This window comes from Anarrhichthys ocellatus, unplaced genomic scaffold (genome assembly GCF_004355925.1).
Source record: "Anarrhichthys ocellatus isolate YVR2014 unplaced genomic scaffold, GSC_Weel_1.0 scaffold33, whole genome shotgun sequence".
Taxonomy (NCBI): domain Eukaryota; kingdom Metazoa; phylum Chordata; class Actinopteri; order Perciformes; family Anarhichadidae; genus Anarrhichthys; species Anarrhichthys ocellatus.
Genome location: NW_022280063.1, coordinates 2,142,947 through 2,168,596, shown reverse-complemented (window position 1 = coordinate 2,168,596; position 25,650 = coordinate 2,142,947). Strand labels below are relative to the sequence as shown.

At 41.9% G+C, this 25,650-nt stretch overlaps 1 protein-coding gene across 2 annotated transcripts in view; it reads left to right on the top strand.

Moving 5' to 3' along the window:
- The window catches only part of LOC116393422 (chemokine-like protein TAFA-5), a 117,728-nt gene that overhangs the window by 1,236 nt on the left and 90,842 nt on the right, over positions 1 to 25,650 (top strand). The gene's annotated exons all lie outside the window — the stretch shown is intronic.

The following is a 25,650-nucleotide window of genomic DNA, read 5'->3' as shown; positions in this document are numbered from 1 at the left end:
AAGAGGGAAATGTGTCTCATTGTCTGGTGAAAACACTTTCTTTGTACAGGAGTTGGAACTCAAGTGTCCCAGAGGTCTAATTAAGGATATTGTGGCTCCATTTAATTATCCCTTTCTCTCTCTGTCTCACGAAAAAGGCACATCGCTGTCCAGAGGGCTGTTTTACTGTCAGCCTCACTTACTGAGGTCAGACAGTCATGCATCTGTCATATGGTCTCTGGACTAAACACTGGTTGCAGGAAATAAAGAATCCACATGAGACATATAGCATAAAAAAAAACAGATTTTAAAAGATCTAGGAATAAGCCCCCTTCCAGTTGGACAAACGGTGTATCTTAATTCATGCGGTAATTCAACTATTGCCAGGGAATAACCTTATTAGGCTAATATATGCAAGCACACACACACACACACACACACACACACACACACACACACACACACACACACAGCCCCACAGTCCTCCTCTCTATGGCTACATCTCTGGCTGAGGATGTCTTTTCATCTCTTGTTCCCTGGCACCCTCACACCTTCTCCCTTTCGCTTCCCTTCTCTGACTCACTTTTGAGGAGATATCCAGCTGGCACACTGTGCTCCAGTCTGCTATGTGTGAGGGGAAAAAAAACGGAGGCTATGTATGTGCAAGAGCCACGATAAGCCCATAAAAAAAAACTGCTGTTTCATTAGCTGCCGAGCTAATGATTAATATAATCGCCTTGTCTTCGAGCATATTAGCTATGCTGGTGTTGTAGAGAAATTAATAGATTCATTACATTCATTTTCTTGAGTTTTCCTCATAGCCTCTGCATTAGCCCCTGCTCTCTCTCCTTGTTATTTCTTCTACAGATGGACTGATGATTGAGTTTGCTTTGTAATCATACAGGCCCCAGGTTAATCAGTTGGGGGGGGGGGGGGGTATAAGGGCGAAACCTTCTGGATATGGAGGTCTTTTTATTATTTTATGGTGCCTTCAGCCATGTCGATTGATCTTCCGCTTGTGTCCAATCAATGTTTGTTTCAGTCGGCAGTCTTTTGGATTTTCACTTCGTAGAAAAACAGTCCAGTCCAGTAACATCACATTTTTCTTGCTACTGATATTTGTAAAATAAAACTAACGCCCGAGAGCCTGTTTAGTTTCTCCTCTTTGCTCCTCTTTCTTATCCTTCTTCCCTTTTTAGATTTGTCTTTTGTCTCAGCTTGCAGTCTTATTGGCAGATAAATCTCCAATCATCTAAAATTGCAGCCCAGAATATTTCCTCTTTTTGCTTTGTCTTTCTTCTCATCCACTTCCAATTTGTTTGACCTTCTTCGTCTAGGCTGTCTTTCTGGTTTGTCCTTTTCTTTATATTTATCTCAACCCCTCCTCTACTTTGTTCTTGCGTCCTTCGATGTCCCGGTCAGCTGTCTGGTCCAGTTTCCCTTTGTTACGTATACCTCCTTATTTTACTCAAATTCAAGTGTTTTTTCTTTTAACTCCATTTATTTCTCAGTTTTCATATTGTATTCTCCTCTGTCTCTTTGTTGCACATGTTCTCTCTTTCCCTTTCCCTCTGTCCCATTTCTTTCACATCCTTTCATTTCTGGGTCTCTTTTCTGGTGAAGGACTGCGCTGATCTGTATGTTATTCTGACTGAGGTCTCTGCTATCTCAGCAGTTTTTTTTGCCGCCCCTCTCTCGTCATCTCTTGTCCTCTCTGCTCTTCTCTTCCCTTCTCCTTTTAGACTTGACATTACTTTTGACCTGTTGAAATAAATGTGTGCTTTTACATTGTAGTCCCTTTCCCACAATGGATATTGACACAGACTGTATAATCTTCATGTTAAAGGTCTGTTCATTCTAGGGCTGTAACTTGCGATCATTGTCAATACTGATTAGTCCGCCAATAATTTTCTTGATTAATCAATTGGTCCATAAAGCATCACTAAACAATGAAAACTGTCTATGACTGCATGCCAGGGAAACATCATTTAGAGCTCAAGGGGAAGTCATCAAGTATATTAATGGTCGAGGGATCTGCAGTTCTACTATTTACTTTATTGTGTTTTTTCAGTTCAAGTTTATTATAACATTTTGTGGTTGCCAAAAAAAGTCGTATTAGCGTTCGGTTGTACTAAGCTCCACCCTCTCCTGTCACTTCTGGTTGCGGAAAAACCAAGATGGCGATGGCCAAAAACCAAGATGGCGAGGGCAAAATGCTAAACTCAAGGCTTCAAAAACTGTAGTCCACAAACCAATCGGTGATGTCATGGTGACTGTGTTTACTTCACAGTTTATGGTTCTTTCTTGGCCATCAATACATTTTTTTTTCAATTCTAATAATAATTCTATACGGAACAAAACCATCAATGCCAAACTGACTTTAAAATGTCTATTTACAAATTCACATATACAACATCTATACATACATATGCATAGGGAAATGGTCCAGACTATTTACAATATATTTAGGGTCTTTTACGAAAATTTGGATTACTTACATGCATTCTTACTGGACCATGTGGCCATTATTCCTGAAGTGGAGTCTGTGTGAGATAAAAAATACTGTACAAATTTGAGAAATTTCCATGCCTGTTGTGCACGATATAGGTAGTGTTTGTACCAAGAGCAATTTTGCTTTTGCAGTGCTGCTGTGTTGTGTTGTCAAAAGGGGGTGGGGGATCTGAGGGGAGCTCTGTGATTATGGCTATGACTCATATGGTGCCTGTCACCTAGAATCAACATCCAACTTCACACGATCTGCCGTCCTCACTTAGGCCCTTCTCAGAGGGAGAGATTCAAGAGGAGGGAGAGAGATGTGTTGGAGGGAGGGATAGACGTAGTGGCAGTAAAAGAGGTGAGAGCAGGAGGTGACCTGATATGAAAAGGGAGAGGTGTGTGGAACAAGAAAGGGAGGAGGCAAGAGGGGAGTAGAGGTAGGGGCTAATGACAAGTAGATTTTGGAAGGATGGTAGAGAAAGGACACGAGTGAAGGAAAAGATTCTGGAAGAAGGAGACGAACACAGTGCAGAGAGAGAGAGAAAGCTAAATGGCAACAGCTCAACAATGTAACCGCTCATACCATGTTGGAAACTAATCACACCAGAATGCCTCAGTACCCTCTGATTACATTACAAAATAAAAAAATAAATAAAAGCATTGTATTCTGTGCACTATAGCTCCCTCCTCTGGAAGCTCTCAGCCAAGCATTTGTTTGCCGATGTTGCTATTATGTATTCATGAGGCTGTAGCCCTGCATGGGAGCTCGGGGGAAGGCGAAGATAGAGCCACAACGCTAGCTAATCAGTATGCTAATCTAAGCTTGGGATAGCTAAGGAATGTAACCACAGCCGGGCTCCTGGTTTGAACTGCAAACAGACACAAAGGGGACGAGAGAGTCATGAGCACTAAGGGAAAAGAGGAGGAGGAGGAGGTGGTGGGAGTGATCGAGAAAAAGAGAAGAGGAGAGGTCATGTACAGATCCTTTCTTTTTAGCAACTTTCAGTGTCAAAAATGTGTCAATTGCTGATTCATTCCAGGCTTTAAAGTAATCCAATGTGTGCATATACACACACCTACATGCATGCATACAGACAGATAGAATCACTCAAGGGGAAATACATACATTAGAGATATTGATGACCATAACATCAAAGCAGGCAAATAGGTTACACTGATGCACACACACACTCGAGCACAACTGCATCAAAGCAGTTATTCAGGGTCATACGTGATACTTCCTGCACACGCATGAACATCACACAGATTGTGAGGATGCAGAAAGGTCGGACACGCACATGCACGAGCACGCATTGCTCTGCTGTCAGGGAAAAGCTCTCTGTTGCTGCGTATAGGCGTCCCCGCTCTGTCTGTCAGCATGGTCTCCTGTGTTTCCTTCTGCCTGTTTGTTTATGACTCGCTGTTGTTCTGCGGCTGAATCGATGGAATGTTGACTGTTGACTGAACCGCAGCCCGGGGGCCCAGGCATCTCACCTCGTCGCCTGTAGATGCTAAAAAAAAATATATGCAGTACAGTAAGGTAGTGATATGGCTCAGCTCGTATCTGCTTGTGTGCACGCGCACACACACACACACACACACAATCCGAAATGTCTGATTCACCAGCCGAGAAAAAGGGACTCGGCTGACCTCGAAAAACATAAGAACTTGTAGGTGAACGTGCGGACAAATTTAAATATCTTATCTTATTTTCAGCATAGCCTCGAGCCTCTTTCTCTGCAGGGAGGGAGAAGGAGAGCGGAGCCACTGTCAGGAAGCAGCAGAGAGGGCTGCCGATGGCCTGGGGCCATAAATTCATAAAAGGAGTCAACTTGTTGAGTTTTCCCACCAAGAATGAGAAACGCCACTTCATGGACCCCTGGAAATGGGGCCAGAGCCTGCATACATATTTGAACATCTTTTTAGAAGACGGCTTTGCAAAATTTAAAGACCATGATGAGTGTCATTTGGGGGTGGGGAGCGAGGGTGGTGCGTTTGCTGTTATCGCGTAATGAGCGTGCCACAGATGGAAAGCTTCAAGTTCGGTAAGGCAAGGAAGGAATATTAAGAATTGTGCGACTCACGCTATGAAATATTAAGCAGCAATGGGATCTCTTTCAGTGTGTGCAGGGACCCAATTGACATTAAATGGGAGATGGCAGTGTGGCCACAGGCGGTGTGTGTTTCTTTGCTGCCTGCACACACGTGTCAACCCGTTGCTGCGTTCCTTTGTCCGGAAAATGAGTGAACAGTACAATTTAGAGTTAAGGGAATGCTTGTTGATAGGGATCTTCAAGCATATGGTTGCTGCTCTTGGCCCCTTCTGTGAGGCAGTGGGCATCCATCATGCCATACTTTTTAAAAATGTGTTGATGTTTGCACACTTTGGACTGTGGAAAGGCAATTACATCAAACCAGAGAGATGTTTTTTCTTTCTTTTACAGTGACATAGTGCTAAAGTTGACAAGTAGATTACTTCCTTTCTGAACAACATTTCCCATTTCTTACAGTGAACATCTGTTATGCTGCATAAAGAGTTTGCTATTTCACCTTAAATTCTAGCAAACCTCATGCTGGTGTGAGGCTCCATGGATGGCAATGCCGGTCTGTCAGTCTGCTTATCAATCCAGACTGAAATATTTTAACAACTGTGGTTGTACAGACATTAATTCTGCCCAAATAATGTATTTTACTGACTTTGGTTATCCCCTGACTTTTCCTGTAGTGCCTTAACTGTACTATGTGTCTGATGCTAATAAGCATTGGAAATCCCAAATTACTGAGTTCAGTCCAGTTCAAAGATTTCTCACTGACTATATAGTGCTAAGCGGTAGCATCACCATTCTAATGCACTTCAGTAAGTCAGTCAGTAAGTGAACACATCACTGCTCATACTGCCCCTAGATTCAGCTTGGATTCAGTCTTCAGTTGCTGTTGTACACTGGTGTAGTAGTCTGTTGCTAGTCCAAGCTGTTAAGTTGTATTTGGTACAAAACTAGAGGAGTACTTCTACATAATAGCTTGGCAATCTAGCATTTACTGATTTAGTCAGACTAATACAGTGGATTTGTTTTTACATATACTGAACACCTCCAATTATTAGCTAAGCTAACTAAGATGATGAATGAGCATGTTAGCATGTAGCTGTTAGCATGTAGCTCAAAGCCCTGCTGCGTCTACATAGATCCTTAAAGAGCAGCTAGCATGGCTGCACATGCTTAGTTTTGTTCCATAATGACCTACGTTTCATATAAAATAAGCAGCTGCCCTGCATCATCCAAATGTGGAAAAAAAATACAAATAGAGCCCTTAATTTACATCAAAACGTAGAGATCAAACTGAATATTTTTTAATAACATTGCAGACAACACTGTGCTGTTCTCTGCAGCCTCTCACTGAATCAATGAATGCTGGCCTTTTGGTTGACGAGCCTAATCCACACAACACTTATGAATGCAGGTTTGCAATCAATTACTGCCTCTGTGCTCTTCGTTTCAATATTGCCACTTTGTGTGTGTGTGTGTGTGTGTGTGTGTGTGTGTGCGCCTGCCTCTTGTTAAATCTATTGATTGGAGGTAAACACACGAGGAATAACTGCTTAATAAAAGAATACTGTAATGCCATTCATTGTGGCAAAGAGCATGCCTGTGTGCACACGTGTACAGGCCAATCCATACACAAACACTTCTGGCAAAGAGACTGTGGCAAGTATGGCAGGCTTTTTACTGTAGCCACAGTAAATCCTACAAGTTAGCATCATGCCTGTGTTTAGCAGTTTTGTTATCATAGCTTCATCTGTTGTGAAACAGCACACAGCCTGTTTCTCCCCAGCTGCTCCACTGTTTCAGAACAGTTAACAGCTCCAACAGTTGGTGCACTTGTTTACACTGAGATGCAGTAAAAGTTGTATTAAAGCCGCTTCTCTGTCTCACTTCATCCTCTCCTTTGCTGCTTTTATTTCACTCACCGATTCTGGGTTTTAAGTCGTCTCCACCTGCACTCTGGTAACCCGACATTACTGTGTAAAAAAAAAAACCTGGATGCCATAATAGCGTCCTAATATGCTGTGACATTTACTTAATGTGAGAACAAATTTTGAAGTGTTTGGAGTTTGCAGTTAGGCAAAATATCGCCGTAGCCGCCTCCATGGCTAATTGCACCTTAAATGCACCGTGTCCCATCGTGAATTAATTTGGTGTCAATGTGACTTTAATTACCATTTAAAACTGCATGTAAAATATTTACATATCACATTCTCAGCGGTGTATGACTGCGGGGCTCAACAGGTCGCATTCAAAGAAAAACATTGTTTTTTGTATGATGGCTCAGGCTTTTTCTTATTAAAATGAAAGTACAAACGCAGAATTTAGGATTCAAAAGCCTCATACGGAGTCTTTGTCAAAGAAAAGTGATTAATGGTACTTGAGACCAATCCTGTAAATTATGAGAGATGGCTTAATTAGGTCGGAATCCGGGCAGAGTCCTGTGGTGTGCTCCCGCCTTAAGAGGATTCATGGTTGTGCCACTTGGTTTTGCCTAGGGCCAGTAAGTCCATTCAGAGAGAGATGCCAAAGCTACTCCCCCTTTATTACTGCAAAAAGCAATTGCTTGGAAGAAAATGCCAGAATGGTGCTTTGAATTCCTGCAGGGGCCCATCACTGAGACGTGGCCCACGGAGCTGAGACAGCTAGCATCTGGAGCAAAGACATGGCGGTAAAGTGGAGAGAGAGAAAAGGGGGTGGAGGGAGGGAGTTGGACGGAAGAGAGGCAATGAGAATGAGAGAGCAGGAGACGGAAGAGAGACGGACAGACAGCACAAGGGCGGCAGAGGAATGGTGAGTGCGAGACAGAGCAAGGGGTTGACGAGGGAACAGTAGAAAGAGCTTGCGAGGGGAAAAAAAGAACAGCGCAGGCAATGAGACAAAAGACAGACAGACGAGAACACTCAGACGGTCCACCAATTGACAGCCGGTTGGGGAATAAAGTCAGCTAACACAATGAAGCAGTCGGCAGACAGACTCGCCGCGGAGTAGCCGAGAGGCTCTCAGAAGTAGAAACAAATATTACATTAGAAGAGACAGAAGCCATTTGTCACAGTGGGAGGCCTGAGAGGTAGTTAAGCTGCAGAATATAGGGACCAATGGCCTGGTTGATACATGTCGCCACAAGGAGGAAATTGTGCTGAAGTCAACTCTGTTCAATCAATTGTCTGGTGTCCTTCAAGGACTCCAGCACTTAACAAGAAAATGCCGGCGCAAAGTTTCGCCAGCCCAACTCTCCAGAACTTGTTATGGGGCCTTGAGGGCCTCCCCTCGTTCCATCTCTCGATCCTTTCTCGCTGCCTTTCATCCCTCCCCTTCTCCCCATTGCTGCCAGCTTGTCAGCCGGCACCATCTCCACATCAGGGCTTGGTGACATACATGCTGACAGCCACGACTCAATGGTAATGCTTCTGGAAGATAAATCCGCTGGACATTTATGGCCTAAATGACAGCTGCACTCTGCTTGCACCCGGATGTCAAAGATGGTTGACATTTCTCAAAGATTTTCGAGGACTGCTAGAGACGGTCAGTCCGTCAGTCAGTCGGTATGTTTTTGGCTCTGTGCCACGAGGTGCATTACCTCGCTCTAAATATGAAATGTGTTTCATTAGATAATAGCTGGAGAAGAATGTTCATGGCAACAAATGCATCAATCTTTTTGTTTTCTCCCTCCCTTTCTCTCTTTCTTCCTCTCTTTCCTTTCCCTTTCGTTCTCCCCACGTTAAGCTGCTGACACTATTCGTGATTGATATGGAAATTACAATGCGCTTGCCCTCGTTTATCTTGCACTATTGCTTGGTGCTGCTCCAACAACCATTTTGGGATGCAGAAACGATGAACTGATTTGTGGCTGCTGTTGTAGAGAGCCAAACGGACATACTGTAAAGATTTGATTTGAGACCCTGTATGTCCCAGAGGATGAGGAAGGTTTCCTGTTTTAATGGAAAAACAACCACTGTGCCTGCGAACAACAGTACCCTTAATATTTCTAGAGGCACATACGGAGTTCCAGAAGCAACACATGTCACTAATCGGATGAGTCAAATGTAGCATTCAATACATCAATAAATTATACAGTGCAGTTAAATAATTCAAAAGTATGTAGCCAGGAAGATGGAGCTTTACATTTCACTTTGTCTCTTTTGTGGGTCATGGCACACACTTCTTCTAACACTTTGCTTTTTCCTTGTTGTATATTATGACATATACATCAGTGGTTCCCAACAGTCTTGTCTGACAAACCACTACTTCACTGTCAGATGAGCTCAATTTAAACTAAAGCAAAAACGCCGAAAATGACATACGCAAATTAAAATGGCTGTAGCTTCTGAACCACTCTGACTATATTCATCAGTGAGGTCTTGCCAGAAAGAAAACCCCCCAAGGTTCCTTGTGAAAGTGTCAGAAAACCTGTAGGTCATACAGAAACAGAGCAGTGGGCCTTTGAAGTCAGTAAAAATTGAAGATTGTTGTCCGCCTAAAATAAAGAAGTATAGTTCAGTATAAGTAACTGCCGGTGACTGTACCTGTACAGGTAAAGGACAGTATAGGGATGTAACTACACTATCAGTGAACACCTGCCTCAAATTTGAAGAAGATAGGACAAAGTATGACCATTCTATAGTGTTTTTTCCATGAAGAGATCCAGGCGGATGAATGTGGATATTGTTATGATTTTTGTCCTAAATTGTTAAAGTTTAGGTCAGTGTGGTCAAGTTGGCATTTGCACTCCCACTTTAAGTAGCTGAAGCTACCAAACTATTTCAATTGTTTATTCATGACAGTAGAATAAATGGTTAACAATTTATGCTTTACTTTTAGCTAACTATTTCAACAATGTATCCATTACAGGTAACTATCATCATTTGAGCTATTACTTTGTGATTACTATTTAGAGCTGATTATTTCAACAATTTATACGTAATATTTAACAAACTGTTTTCTGCTTATTTGATAAATATGTTGTATAATTTTGCTGTAGTCATTTACTCTCTGAACCCCACTATCTATTCCAACACAGGGGGATGTAATGCAAACATAAAAGAGAAAATGGCAGGGCAGTCTAGTTTAGTATGTCAACAAAGCTTAAAAACTGAAGTCCCTTTTGCAAGTTTCTTTTTGCAATGAGAATGTTGGAGGAGAAGTTAAGATGAAAAATCCTTTAACTGGATAAGCCTGATCTCACACTACAGCAGCAGAAAAGCCATGACAGAAAAAACACTGGAGGACGCTGCTGCCCGGAAGGAGACCAGTTAGTCACATGAAATGAGTAGCTGAGCTGAAATGTTACAGTTTTAGCTTTAGAGCTTAAACACACTCTCGCTTCAGGATTCTATCTCCGTTTGATGGATGGAGTGTGTTTTACTTTTCTCAATTCAAACTGCACGTGCAACAGATTTACTGTACGAGTTAAAGTTTTCAGTTCCTGTCAATGGAAGTGTTTTGACAGATCTTGCGTGTAAGCAGACACCCTCAGTGCCCTGTAGTCCCACAAGTCATCAGACGCCACTGGTTCTACTGCTGGCAAAAAGTGAAGAAACAAATCTTTTTTTTACTTTTGCTTCTTTAAAGCTTGGTGTATGTACCATGTAGCCACTACAATGAACTCTGAGTCCCACGCTGACAAAAGCTTTTACTTTCTCCTGCCCACTCTGTTTTTTTGTATTACCAAACTAACTGGCAGCGATCGGGATGGAAGCAACCTTAAACAATCTACAATCAAGTACTTTGTGAGCAGGTTTAGCTCACTTTATGCAGTCCAGGCAGCAGGGCCACAGACCTGTTTATACTTGTTGACTTGTCTGGTATGAAAGACAGACTCTTTCATACCAGACAGTAGCTCGGCACTTGTTAACCAGTTGTTCGACGAGACTCACTCCTGTAGTTTTGTACTGTTGCGTCGAGTAGTGTTCATATTTTAAACTGCATTTTTAATTGATACTGTCATGATGCAACTTACACACGTGTTGGGTTTTTCTTGCAACACGGCTAGGGACGGCGAGGTCGGTCAGTCAGTCCACCGCTTTGGTTGCTGGCATGTCTGTAAGGTCTTCTTTCTTTTTCTTCTGAAAAGTAGAATCAACATGATTGTCATAGTATGATTTCAGCTAAATATTTGTGGAAGGACAGTGAAGCACGTTCAAACGCTCGAATGTTCAATATATTCAAAGGTCATGATGAGGCAACATAACACACACTTCTTGGCACTATAGCTGGTTGTTGGTTGAGGGACTGTCGTGTTAAAAAGGAGGTAAAGATGAAGATGTCCGCTCTTTTTCTCTTTTCTCAGTGAGTTACAGTAGTGGAATCCAGCTAATACTCATCCTGAAACATGCATTGGTTACGTATGCATGGCAGATCAGAGGACTTTTTTTTTGTTGGATTTTCTCACGCTCATGCTCTCTTGCTCTCTCAGTTTCTCTTTGTATACAATATTTCCACCCTCCCCAATCTCCCCAGCGCCTCTCCTTCACACTCTCTCCCCCCCCCCGAGCCTTTGGCAGGGATAAACGCCTCCATTGTCACAGTGACAGCAGAACATGCGAGTTATGCTTGCCTCTCCAGGGTTGAAGAGCTCATTACGACTTCTCTGCAAGGAGCCTATAGGCAACAATATATGTGATGTGCATGCGACACAATCGGTGAAATTATTCATGCAAATGCACTCTGTTATGATTGATACCGTTATCATCCCCTTTGTGACACTCGCATTTTTTCCGGTAAACCCCATATTTCAAGTGGAGACGTGCATTTACACAAGACCAAGGAATACTATATTCATATAGAAATCAAAACATGGTATCTTTTGATTTCATGCTTTTTCCCAAAATGTTCTGCTCAGTTTCTTTTCATGCATGATATCATCTTGGAATACATTTAAATTGCATTATTGTAGGAGCTTTGGTGTCCTTTGTGAAAATGACTTTAACTCTTATAATTTGACCTGCCCCTCTGAGAAATGCCACATTGTCGTAACAGAGGGATTTGTGCCGTGTTGACGGGTAGGGGATCCACCAAAGGGAATTGGACCCAGGTGAGGGACATGAAGCATGGGCCCCATCCTGAAGCCAGAGCTCGGGGGGGAAAAGGGTCTGTGTACGTGTGGTTAAGCTTAGATTACTTTAACATTTTGCGTAAATTGAGAGAAAGTTAATAGTTTCACACGCTTAGAGTCAGCATAAATATTTCCATTTTTGACCAAGATCCTCATATTTCCCAAAGTGTACAGAACAAAATCTGAGGTACTGTCATTTCATACTGCTTAATACTTCAACTGCATTTTCCAGAAAGCTCTAGTTACAAATTACTTATTATTAAATAATTAGATTAAGATTTAGCATGAAGTGAAAATTTTGTTTTGTGTAATCCAGGCGGCATAATTTATCCTTCAAAATTTACTGCTGTTCTTGAGTAGATCAAGAGCCTTGGTCGCACTAGTGAGAAAATAAGGGATTTTGTTTAATTGGTCCTTTTCACGCTGAAACTCTCACATCTCATGAATGATTTAGGAGTGTGCACATTTTGTATTAACAACTGAAATATCGACTGTGAAGTATTTCCACAGATTATGTATCATGTCTCACACACTAATCAACAAACATATTTCTTGTAACCCTCATATTATGAATAATTGCCATAGATGGAGTTTAACGTAAACCAAATTGTACATCATCGACACAGGGCTGTGTTGAATCCTGTACATAATATTGGGGGGGGGGGGTGATTTCATTTCGATAAAAAATGTCCGTTATCACAGGAAGATGCATGTGTCACCATTTCCCCAATTAAATCTGAAGCTCTTGGTAGCGAGGGCTGGTTGATGAATCAATCCTACACACTCACATAAATGTAATTACTTCATTTGTCAACGTCTGGGGAGACCACGTCGAGCTCCGTGTACCCAAAGCTTCCGACGGAGGAACGAATGGAGATAACTCTCTGCCATTTTACCCTCGTCTTCACCACCTGTAAGGTCTGTCCTGTACAACTTAATCACAGCTATAATCATTCCTTAAGAGCAGAAGTTATCATTTCATCAATTCCCTTTGGCCCGGGGAGGACATTACAAGCAGGACACGAGTTTCACATCAAAGTAGATACTACACACACACACACACACACACGCATACACACACAAATGATTGCAGTATAGTACTCTACTGAAGAAGGGCATGCATTATTCAACAACATGCTAACATCAATTAAAGGAGGATCACATAAAATATGAGCTTTTTTTATGTAGGTGGGGATGGGAGGTGGTTGACATCTGTTGTTATGGCTGCTGCCGCGGGAAGGTCTTGATTAGACGATGGGCTTTATTTTTTTTTTGTATTCTAATCCCATACTGCATCGAGAGGACAGATGTTAGTAAGCTAATTAACAAATCCTTGGGCGATGTCAACGCACGTCTTAGTAGAGGCTGCAGGAGGGGAGGGAGATGTTCTGTTGGATCGCACACAGTCAGCATCCCAATACACAAAGCCTACCCTGTATCACTAGTGTGTCCATGTGTCTGTGTGCAAGCAGTACAGTTCACTCTCCCCCTGCACCACAAGCCACCACCTCCTCATCTCCGGCTTTTGGAGTGACACAAGAGTGCATGTGATTCCAAAGTGAAAGACACCAGGCAAGGGAGGAGGTGGGGTGACTCCTTTTCCTTTTCCTGGTGACACACTGTGTCATCACCAGCTATCAGCTGTTTCTATTCTATGTGAGATGAGATGGAGGCATTTGGTAAACCAGATAACAGTAAATACTGAATGTTTCAACATGTTTGCATCAGAGGAGTATGTAATAATTATGAATCAATTTTCTCAGCAGTTGTGATGCTACATTTGGCCTCTGTTCATCATTTATATATGTTAAAGGGGCACTCCACTGGTTTTATACATTAAGTGCAGTTTGCTCGTCATGCTACTCTGCCTGTGAAAACAGATGTAATGTGTTTTCTTTGTGACTTTCATCGGAGCTTTCTAACGTCAGAGAAACGAACCCCATGTTACGTCATCAGGGTTACCTTGGCTTGGGCCTAGAGATGTTTAACGTTGTTGATGCATCCCCTTTAGTTGCACATCGAGCAGATACAGAACTACATTATCATTTATTTGGAATCATTTATTTGGAATCGTGAGGAATGTCTAATTTTCATTCTTCTTTCAGCTCTGTTTTTGGTCTCTACCAACTCCTGAGGGAAATACCTGGCTCTGAATCTGCTACTAGGGGCTGCATGTGGGCATATCTCTACCTCTGCGCCATCAATTTTGACTGTTATTTGACTCCCAACTTTGTGGAAAGGCAGGACTGAAATGCTGGAGTACCTCGTTGTGTCAATGCTACCAGTTTCATAGTTTTATAATTTGTCTTATATAGTGGTTTTGTTGTGTTTTTGGCCCAAAAATGTATGTTGAATTTCATAAAGAACGAGCAGAAATACATTTGATACTAGCTTCCATGCTTTTAACTGGTTTAACCTACAAATTGCGTATAGCTTCAAGGGACAGTTAACCCCAAACTGTCCCTTTTTAACAAAAACAATTCTGTGTAGTTAATTAATACCAACCGACGTATGTCATACAACACATGTAGGCACACACATTAGGTTGTAAAACAGTTTTTTCCCCTCTCGTTCTGTGCTGATGGCATGACTTGCAGTGGGCTTCAGGCTAAACTCTCGCTTTTAAGCTGCACTTTAGTTGACTCAGCTTTGAGCGTTTGATCGGAGGGCTGAATGTCCACACTCGCCCTCACTGGGAACTGGGGCTGCCCTTGTCATGGCGGCAGCTCACAAGGACTCAAAGCGGTTAGATTAGTGGGTAGTGTTGGTGGCTCGTGCGGGCACAAAGTACGACATCAACATGGTGTACACGCACAATCGGACCCACTTACTCTCTGTTTTTATTGCTGCCTTTTTACATTTTCACTCATACTCTGTCCTCCACACAGAAGTGCATACACACATTGCCTATTCTTTTGAGGGACATTATTTGAATTAACATTAATTCATATCCTGGAGATTTCCCTTGACCTGAGCCTAACCCCTCTCTTCACCCCGGCTACAGTCTTAATCGTTGTCCTCACAAGCACAGCTAAATGTGACTACAAAGACACACACGCATTCATGAACACGGCATATGCAAATTAGATAGTGGAGAGAGAGGTACCAAATAATGAATCCTCTCCCTACTATTGCAGAGAGATGAATGGCCAGGAGGGTAGAAATGGAATTTCTCTATTTCATAACCCCGTTCTTTTGTTGTATTGTCATCTTCCATAACGAGGTCACCTCAAATAGCTCAACACCCGCTGAAAATCAAGGAAAAGCAGTATGTTAAGAGAGAAAAGAGAAGCGGAATGTAATGTCAATAATGAAGGGTTCTTGGGGACCAATCCTAACTGCGTACATTTAAAAGCAAACGTAAATAAAGTCTTGTTTTAACCTGTGGCATTGAGCTCTGATTGAGCTCATTTGAATCTCCAGCTGGATTTTATGCGAAGGCAGTCCTGTTAAGGTCCGGCCCTTGTTCTCTACTATAGTCCAATGTAGACACACACGCACCTCCTCCGCCCTCCACTTACAGCCAAAGGAAGGGGCACTAAGTTCTCATTGTCTTGGGAACCACCGAGAGAGATTAACGTGAAGTATTTCTCTCTCTCTCCACGGTGGTTCACTTCTGTAGCGCTGCTAATCTAATGCACACATTATTCAGCAAGGCCCTGCATCTATTAATGGAGAGGCACAGCCAGATTTATCGCCCAGGTTTAACTGTATGGCAAAATAGCGCATTAAGCAGATGATATCACAGCGTATATGAAATGATTATGCAGGCTAGCAGGTAGAGAGAAAGGAAAAAAAGAAAGAGGCTGAAGGGACCTGCTTAATTAAATGCAAGGTCCACTGTTATACATCACTGGTTTTCTTGTGCACAGACCACTTAATGTAAACTGTGAGGAAGGGAGCTGTTTTCCATTTTGCTACTCCTCTATTAGTAAAGACCTGATCTGCAGTGTTTTATCCCTCCTCCGCCCGCTTCTCCTCCTCCTTATTCTTCTTCGCTGCTGTGTCATCTCTAGAAGCTACTGTGCCCAAAATATGCTTCAAATGTCCTCTCACTTGCTAGATTTTCATAAAAAGAAGAGCCAAATGGCTTCCCTAATCTTTAATATCTTCCTCACCACAAGAGAACATTGCGCTTGAAGTTCATTAAAACATCAGAAAGCAGTTTGATGTTGATGAGTTTACAATTTGTACTCTGCAGAGCTCAAACTGGACTAAATAACTGGAAAGCTGTAACCTCTGCGTGAGGACACGCACTCCGCCAACCGCTGCAACATTTCTGACGGCCCGTCCCAGCTCTAGTACAACAAGACATCTCAACACCCGATGTCACACTTAACAATGTATCACGCTACTCTGTAAAGCGCAGAAGTGGTTCCCTCACGGGCATGCAAAATTCAGGCCCTGTTTGGGGAAAGACGGATCTGAGCATGATGCAGAAGCCTTTAAATAAGCCATAGATTTCTTCTCTGTTCTTTTATCAGGGTAAGCACACAGACCCTGGGATGATTCAGGAAGAATTGAATGCTCACTCTGTTTTTTCCATCCTGCTCCTCTGAGCTCCCCGAAGCTTCTTTATTGAATAGCCCAACATGTTGCAAAGAGGAAAAGTGGAAAGGGATCACCAGCGCTGCTAAAAATGGAATGGTGGCTCCAGGGTAAAGCTTCCAAAGTATCAGCGTCTGATAGTGCTGTAAGTGATGGAGTGTATATGCACTGCATGCTTTGCACTTTATGTACATAGGTTTTGTGTGTGAGCGGAAGGGGAAGGTAAGTGTTCCCTTGTCCTCGTTCATTTTCAATTATGAAATTTGCCGTTGGAAGTATGTGTGCGCATTTCAAGGATTTTAGTGTTTCGACGTTTTTTTAGTGTGTCCTCGTGGTCGCTCCGACTCAGTCCCACATGGGATTACAAGACACAGCTACATATACAAAAAACTAAAAATAAGTGTTACCTACGAGCGTGGACCTCAGACCCTCTTGTAGGGTCAGAAGAAATGCTCTCCTGGAAGAAAGTTTTGGAGTTTATTTTGAAAATTAAAAAAATTTGAAATTGACTCTTGTTGCTGTCTTTCGTAGGAAAACGCATGAAAAATTAAAAGTAATTTTTCGTAAGATATTATACAAACCGTTGGCTTCTATGTGGCGCTTCTCCCATGATGCACTTGGAGGAGGAAACCACGAACTCTGGAAACCAACACTTTGAATAAAAAACACAATGCTTCCTAGTTTGAGGTGAATATACACAAATGAAAACATAGTTATTCTTCCAAAAGAGCCCCTAATCCTGGACTGCATGGACCTTTTATATAGTGTTCAGACGTTAGTACTCACTTTAAAGCAGGTTAGGGTTGGTTTAGCAGTGTGGTTAAGGAGAATACAGCTAAATGTTACTGCTTCAGTAAGCTGTGGTCTGTGTGATATCACTAAAATGTGAGCCAGCACCTTTTAAAGGTTGCATCATAAAAAGCAAAAGGAGAGCCTGATCCAGAGCAAACACCCCAGCTGTAAAGAGCCCTTTGAGGCAACGGGAGACCTTGTGTTTCCTGCTTGCACTCGTACCAGACAGCCACTTGTGAGTCCTGAGCTGGTCTATAACTGCTCTCTCACATACACACACACACACACACACACACACACACACACACACACACACACAAACACATAAATATCAGGTGACAATGACTGTGAATACATCCAGTCAGGTGGGCAGATAGACCTTCCCATGTGAGTTTGCACTAATGCAGAATGAAAAAATTAGCCTTTGCAGGAAGATGAAAGACGCGCACTTTGATTGTGTTGAATAAAAACACATAATGGCTCCCTTGAGATAGTGTAGGTGGGATATATATACTGTCTATATATATATATATATATATATATATATATATATACTGTATATATGCATACAGTAAGTCACTACACTCAAGCTCCTCATAGGCTTTGCCTCAACTGAGTGGGAGTGAGTTTTTGAAAAACAGGGTTGTGATGAAATGCAAATTCTCTAATAGCATCCAAGATAGGGTGTTGCCATGGGAATAAACAGGCAAACGTTGTTAAAATTGAAGCTGAAGTTTCATAGGCGCTGCCCCCAGAGCTTGATATATGTGAAAGTGAATAACAGGAAGACAATGTGGCTGTTGTTTAAGATCCATGGAACTATAGCTTGTTTTTTTTTTTTACTTATGCATCATCATTACATCATCAGACCAAGCATATCTCCTACACACGTACATTTCTTACCGAATGTTCCTTCTTTCTTTTTACTGCCTTTTGTCCGTGTCCATCTCTCTCATGCTGCTTAACGGCTCCATTAGAGGCAGCAGGTAGCAGCTATGAAGTGCTTTATGTTACAGTAAGGCTTCTGGCTCCAAACAACTCTTGGTCAATTTTGCTTAGTCGTGCGGTAAAAATCGGTGTCACAGTTGCAGTCCAAAACGTCAGTTGCTGTGACAGGAAGCAATTTTGATGTGATTTAAATGGAGAGGAAATGTGCACAGAGGCCAATTACAGCGGTGTTTTTTTTACTTATAAGAGCCTCAGGCCTCCTCTCCTTTTCTACTCTTTCTCTATTAATCCCTTTATCCTAATCAGTGGCAGGGACTGGAGTGTAGAGGGAAGAGAGGGACACGTGATGGTGAGGAAGATGAGATAAGAGGAAAGTAGAGGATGGTGGCACATGTGAAAGATGGAGATGAAAGCAAAGGAATGCAGTGACGTCTGCAATAGCTGCGATGCCAATGTTGTATTCAGAAAATACCGGTACTTGACGTTCTTAAATATAATTTGGTCTCCCATTTAAACTCCTCATACCAACAAAATGTTACATTTTAAAAATATAACACGAGCTAAGTGAAAAAAATCAAAGTCAGAATTGCATTGAGCCATATTGCATGATTTTCCCTATAAACTGGAGGTTGTGTATATAATGGGAGGGGGTCCAGACGAATGTAAAAAAAAGCCATAGTAGCTCATTTGGAACTACAACATTGTTTTTTTAAAAGAAGATTATACATGCAATGGGGTGGTCCAGTTAAAAATACATTCTGTTTGAAAAGTAGCTATTGAGATGTAAAGTCAAGGTAATTAGCTCAGACACAATATAATGCAAAGTGCTTTACAAAGGCATCGAAATATTTTACACATTAGGTATTAAGAAAACATTTAAATTACATTTAAAAAACAATGAAACTAAATAAAAAGAGAACAAGCTAAAGATTACAAAGAAATTGCATTTTAAAAAGCAATTAAAACAAAAAGGAAAGCAAGCAAATAAATAGATCATTTGTTAGAAAGCTGCAGTAAACAATAATGTTTTAATCATCCCTGATTTAGATTAACTGATGAGCAGACCTCAGGTATTCAGGAAGCTCTTTCCACAGGTGAGGAGCATTGAAAAAGCTTCCTTGGTCCATTTGCATACACTTTTGAGACAGCCCCCTAACTCATGCGCCTCAGTGTCCTAGCTACTATTTAACTGTGCAAATTTCCAGGCTTCACTTTCAGGCTTATGAGGTAAAAATGAACCCCTGAGCAACATCAGTGCAATGTAGGAAAGATAACTCAAATTCATCATCCCATTGGTCAAAAATGTTCTCCTTACACAATGGAGGTATTCTGACAGAGACATAGTATCTTGGCCATTGCAAATATTTGAGATGGGCCTTAAGTCCTTGTGGCCTCCAAGTGTCCCAGTTTGACAAAGCCTGCCAAAGACAAAGACCAGTATGGCCGATGTCAGTATACCTGAGATCATAGAGGACCTATGGTAGAACACAGGGTGGGAGAGGACAAGGCAGGACAGAGGAGGACGGGCAGGAGAGGGCAAGAAATGAGAAAAGGCTTCATTTAATGGATTTTTTTTGCCTTGAAATTGTGCTTGTCTGCTTTGCATATTTATGATTGTGGGGGGACAGGTAGAAAAGCAAGAGACAGGATTTAGAGTTATTCCCAATTGACCCCCCTGGCAGTAAAATTGTAATAACTCAGAAACAATCTCATATTCAAAGGTATATTAACCGAGTAGGTTCACTGTTTCTCTTCTTGGTGGCTGATCGTTGGACTGAATGATTGACCCCGCTTAACCGCTGTTTTGCATAACTTTAATTAAATAAAATTGTAGTTTACTGTATTTTATTTCGAGCTTGCAGCATGTTTTGTTTGCCAACAATACCACTGCCTTGTCCATTTCACCGCCAACTTTGGGCAAGGCAGTTTTATTTTTATAGCACCTTTCAACAACAAGGCAATTCAAAGTGCTTTACATAAGACAGAGAGGCATTAACAACAGGTATAAAGGAAACACAAGGCAATATAAAAATGACGCACATGAATTCAATATGGAAAACAAAGGTCAAATTAAATAAATCATACACACAATTTGAATAACACACAAGATATGAATCTTGTTTTCTGAATTTTGGGGTTAGAAAAAGTGAGATAGGGTCCCTGTCTAGGGCATCTTGTCTCTTGTCTGCGCTGATGCAAAGCACATTTGTTTTCGTGTTGATTTGAATGGTGGTGATTCAAGATGCGACAGTGCAGTTTATAGCTGCTCCATTAACATCACATCCAGTTCCATAATCTCAGATCTCTGCCTGCTAGAGTGGTGCGGGGAGACTGATGAGCCAAACATTTGGTGACCTTGCTGGCCTTATCGGTCTCATCAGCCCGGGCGGGAGAGAGAGAGAGGTCTTTTCTCATTTTGTCCTCTTGGTTATCAGTGAGGTGTGTGTTATGGAATGTGCTTGGTTGAGGTGGAGGCAGACGACGTGGCAGTGACCAGGGGTGAATTTAATCCTAGCTGCTGTTGCTAGCTTTTATGAAAAATAACTTATCTTATACAATGTATCATATCTGCTCAAATTGTCACTATATCTGGACATTAGCACATGGGACAGATCATCTGGTTCCCCTGCTTCCGTTTGGTGCTCCTAATGGCACTTGATTGCGTGCTGGGAAAAAAAACAAGCATTCAGAGTTGAGTAGTCTCTAACACAACTGTCAATCACTGCTAGTGAAACTCCTGAGCTCCAAACAAACTGTCAAAACAAGCAGCACTGATCACATATGAATCAAGATATCGTCTCTGATTGGTTGTATTGGCAATCTTGCAAATGCCATTAGGAGCGCTAAAAGGAGGCAAAGGAACCTTTCTTCCCCACTGATTATCCCTCTTAGGTACTATTGTCAGGATATAGTGACAGTTTTGAGAAAATATGACAACATTTCTTTTTTTTTTTAAGTTACCAACTGCAGCTTTAACCAGCTCTTCCATTTTATCAGTGAATCCCGATCTATCTCCCCTGCCTATCTCCTGAGGCAGGGGAGATAGGCGAATGAAGGGAATAAGAAGTAGATTGATCCATGAGCTGATTATCAACATGCTGACACCAAGGCCACCTGTGTCAGGGTGCATCATCTCAGGCCTGGCCCACTGGTGTCACAGACTGAAGCAGTAATGAGAGAATCGGTACTCTTGTTTCCCTGTTGCTCCCCATGAGCATTTTTCGCTTTTTTCTGTCAGCTAGCACTCCACAAAATACTCCCATGTCCACTCTTATTTGCAGCCATCTCCACATGCGTCTCATTGAGATTTATTCATGTTATAAGCCTTTTTTTCCATTTGTGATATTGAGGTTAATTGTGGTAGTTTATGCCCACCTTTGGCTGTCCGGGGTCGAAGTTGGCTGAGCTGAATCCTTGAATTTGACCCTCCTCGGGAGTAAAGTCTTGCACTCATCTTTGGGTTTTCCACCCAGATTATCCGAGCAGGAAGAAATCCCATTCACAGTAAATGACTTCACTGGTTTTGTTTCCGTGAGTCTTGGGGAAAGTTGTAGTGCCCTTTAGAAAGAGCTGTTCATTTAAGTGTGGTCTATAGTTCTGATGCTCTAACTCACCGGCAGACGACCTCGGAAGAGAGTCGGGGAGTTAAAGAGAACTCTCCAGCATAAATGTCCTTGTCTCGTCCACTAAGTTACTGTTTGGCATGGCATTAATGTTGTGGGGGAGGAGAAGGCAGTTTAAAGTAGATAATCAGAAGCCAGAGATGTCATAAATGATCCTCCTAGTGATTTACTTGCTATAAGAAACCTCCTTAAATGTGTTGTAGTTTGACATTACTGGGTCATATTATTAATATGCACCACAGGGGACTTCATTGCCTCATTGTATTCTTCGTTTCAAATACTTCTGTAATTTAATGAATGCAGTTTCTTAGTTGGTGCCAAAAAGTGTGTTAGAAGTGTTCTTCTTTAATAGATTTAGTGCTAAAATCAGGTAAAAGTTACCTGTACACTTGTTTTATGATACTTGACTTGAGAGGATCCGAAGCTAAAATGCTCGTCAAAAAGTACTTCAATCTGTATTTCTAAAGAAGTCAAAACAGTTTGACACATTTACGTCACATCAACATCATTCCCCGGCCTCATCAAAAACCCTCCTCAAACCAAGGCCCTCAGCAGGAAGCTGTCAAGCAAATCACTGAGGAGTACAAAGTGCATTGAAGAACCTCTACAGATCAATTTCCTTTGTGATCAGCCGAGCTAGATGAGATAAAAGTGCCTCAAAACGTTTTAGAGGCAAAGCCCTTTCCCTCTGTGTCTCCCCAGTCAGCCACTTTGAAGGCTTAGGGCTTTTTTCTTCTTCTTCTTCTTCTCTTTTGTTGACTACACCAAGGGTGTGAAAGTGGGCTTCTCAGTTTGCAAGCACAGCATGAAGCAGCAAGAGGACATGTCGTATCTGAACATTTTCATTGTTAAACATTCAGAAACAAATCCAAAATCTACCATTTGTTCCTTTTGTTTGTAAGGTTGAGGTCTTAAATCAAAGCTCTAAATCCGTCTGGAAATATTATCCTCTCTAATTCAGACATATTTGCCTGTGAAGATGGGGGAAAAGGCTGGATTGTGGCATCACAATGTAGTTCAGGATTTAAACCTGCATGGGTGGTGGCAGTCTGTGCATGCGCCAGACTGTGGTGTTAGCCACTGGTCCTGCCAAGCGAGGCGACTGCCACATAAACAGGATTTCCCCCCTTGGCGGGCAGGCTGGCGTAGTGGGCATGCTGTGGCCCTTTGAAGTGACAGGCTCCCTGGGTCCCCAAGGGAGAGGCTTGGGATCTGATCCCTCCGATCACACACATTTGCCAGGACACAAATATTCACAGATTCACATTCATGCATGCAGGCACATCTGCAAAACACATAATCTACTCCCAAAAAATATGATCTACCCCCCCCGTGTCCAGCAAACGCACACAAACAGCAACATATAAACCAGACTTGCATCTCTGTAGCCAGTGCTGATAAAGGGCAAGCAGGAAGCTCCCAGAGCGCACCTGGCTCTGTGTTGATAAAGGAGCAGGTCGCGGCTCCCAGCATGCATTCAGGGTTGGGCCAAGAAAAGAGGGATGAGGTTGACTGACAGTGTGGGATGCGGATAATAGCAAAAATTTGATTTTAAAAAAGACAACTGCTTTAATTTGTGCATTACTATATATATATATATATATATTTTAAATTTACCCTGTGATTGGCAGAGGAATAGCCGGTATTTTATAACTTTTAAACACTTTTCAGATGGCAGTAGCCTACTGTACAAATTAAATGACTGTACTGTATGTAACTGGAAATACACAATAATACAGTACAGTACTGTATATAAAATACAGTTTGCTGTAGGCCGGCTCACGGGGGCATTATGTGTCCGGTCATTATCCATCCTCTTGACGAGGGTGGCTTTAACCCCAGGTCTCCATCACTTACAGACTGCTATAGACTACACATAGTAGCCTGGGGAACACCAAGTTTAACCTCTGCAACTCGTTGTCTTGTTTTTGGTAGTTTGTCATAAGCTTTGAGGTGACTGTGTTTTTCACTCGGCATGATTTCAAAAACACTAGCCTTGGTTAACCTGCCGGAAGCAGACGGGTTACCACGACGCAAAGCATCATGGGAGTTTTTTTTTATTATAAATAGCATGATTATAGGTTTAAGGGTTAGGGTTGTTTTCCCCCACAAGTTGAATATTAAAAGACCCAATAATGAACACTGTAAGCTTCATTACTTGATTACTATAAGCAAATGATTTAAGAAGCATTGAGGAATGGGAAGGATGATCAACAGTGATCACTATGAGCGGCTTTGACTGTATTCATTTGCATCAGCAAATAGGTTTTGATTGAATTACCTTTGTTGTATCATGATTATGAGGAAAGCCTTTTAGGGAGACCCAGTCTCTGACGTCGAAACGAAACCCAACATCCACCCTTCTCTCCATGACCTCTTGTTAGGTTTAAGAATGTTACACTTGGATTGATCGTTGACATTGAACAGAGAAAGCAATTACTTTCCATTTAAAATGCAGTTGGAAAAAACACTTCATATGATGGTCATTCTAAGGAGAGTGTTGCCTGCTATGAAGGCTCACCCACATGCATCTGCAAACTGGTCTAAGCTCGTACTCAAGCACCACACACACACACACACACACACACACACACACTCCTTTCAGCTAAAATGTGGTAAATAAATTGTTGAAATTGTTTGACTAATTGTTCCTCTCTGTCAAGTGTTTTCCGACATGATTTAAATACTTCTCGGCCTCTGAATTTGCAAATTGACAATTATAATTATTGGATTGTGCCTGGAGGGGAGAGAGCTAATGATTTGAGCTCATGTTACTGGGATTAATTTAATTTATATTTTGAAGATTGTGTGTACTAATTGATTAGCTTTAATCTATCTAAATGTGGGAGTCTGCCCATGGCAGTGTGGATTATGTCATGCTGCTGAGGCTTCGCTCGGGTTATTAGACAACACACTGCCTCTAAACGTGTCGTATCACTCATCTGCCCAAAAACTGAGAGGTGTTTGTTATAGACACCGAGATTGCTTACCCTGCGAATGGTTGAAAAGATTGAGAGAGGGGAAGACAGAGACATAACTGAAGACAGAGCTTGGTGGGAAATACAATTGAAAAGTGCAAGAGAGTTAATCAGAAAGATAAAGGGAGAGAGAGAGGGGGGCAAGAAATCAAGAGAGAATCAATGAAGAGAGAGAGGCTATCAAAAGCTTTCAACTCAGCGCAGAGCTTTGAAAGGGACTACTTTAAAATTGCTCTTCTCGAACCCCCCGCCACCCGCCACTTTCCCTCCTGTTGACTGTGGTGCGCTCCATCAGCCAGGGGCTTGGCAGGGTAGCGATGGTAATTGAGTTGCCTATTATTGATTAGCTCATGGCAGCCCTCCTTCATTCTATCCGTCACCATTAGCTCTGTGAGTGAGGGGACACAGGGAGTATGAAGGGGAGCGTGGGATTCGAATGGTGAGGTGTGTGAGGCATCTGCAGAGCAAAGAGTAGAAAGGAAGAAATCAAAAATCATAGTAGAATGAAAAAGTAGGTCATGATCAGAAGGTACTGAGCTTTATGAGGGACTTTGGTAAAATGATTGGCCTTGTGGGGAGGGTTGAATCTCTTGTTTCAGTTTTTTAAAAGTAAGACTCTCCCCAGCGTTATTGTTTTTTTAAGAAAAAGGCCAAACTGCAACAACCTCCTTGCAATATCTAAAAAATACATGAAACATGTAGAAACTACACTGATTTAATAATTTGATATTCTCGGGGAAAATATATTTGTTTTCTGCTATGATGCTAAATAATGGACTGTATGCTTGGGAGATGATAATACGGGTTCTGCTTTTTTTTATATTAAAAAAAAAAAAAGCACAACATAATGGTCTTGTTAGCTATAGCTAATTGTGATGAGTCATGGAGCACATGAAAACCATCTTTCTTACATAGCTAGGCCTGTTTGATCTCTTTTAATACAACCCGCAAGGGAATTAAATAAAATATGAATATGGGATTATAAAAAAAAAAAATACCATAATTAGAGACTATCTTCCTTATAGGGGATCACATCATCTGTGACGCCAAATCGGACCATGGGCGTAAAGTGGGGGGCAAATGACCACTATCCCACTTCCTAATCCCCTACTCCTATTGCCCTATGACCACACCCAACTTGGAATTTGGCCTTCATCTTAATCTCAACCACACACCTGTACACATTAAAC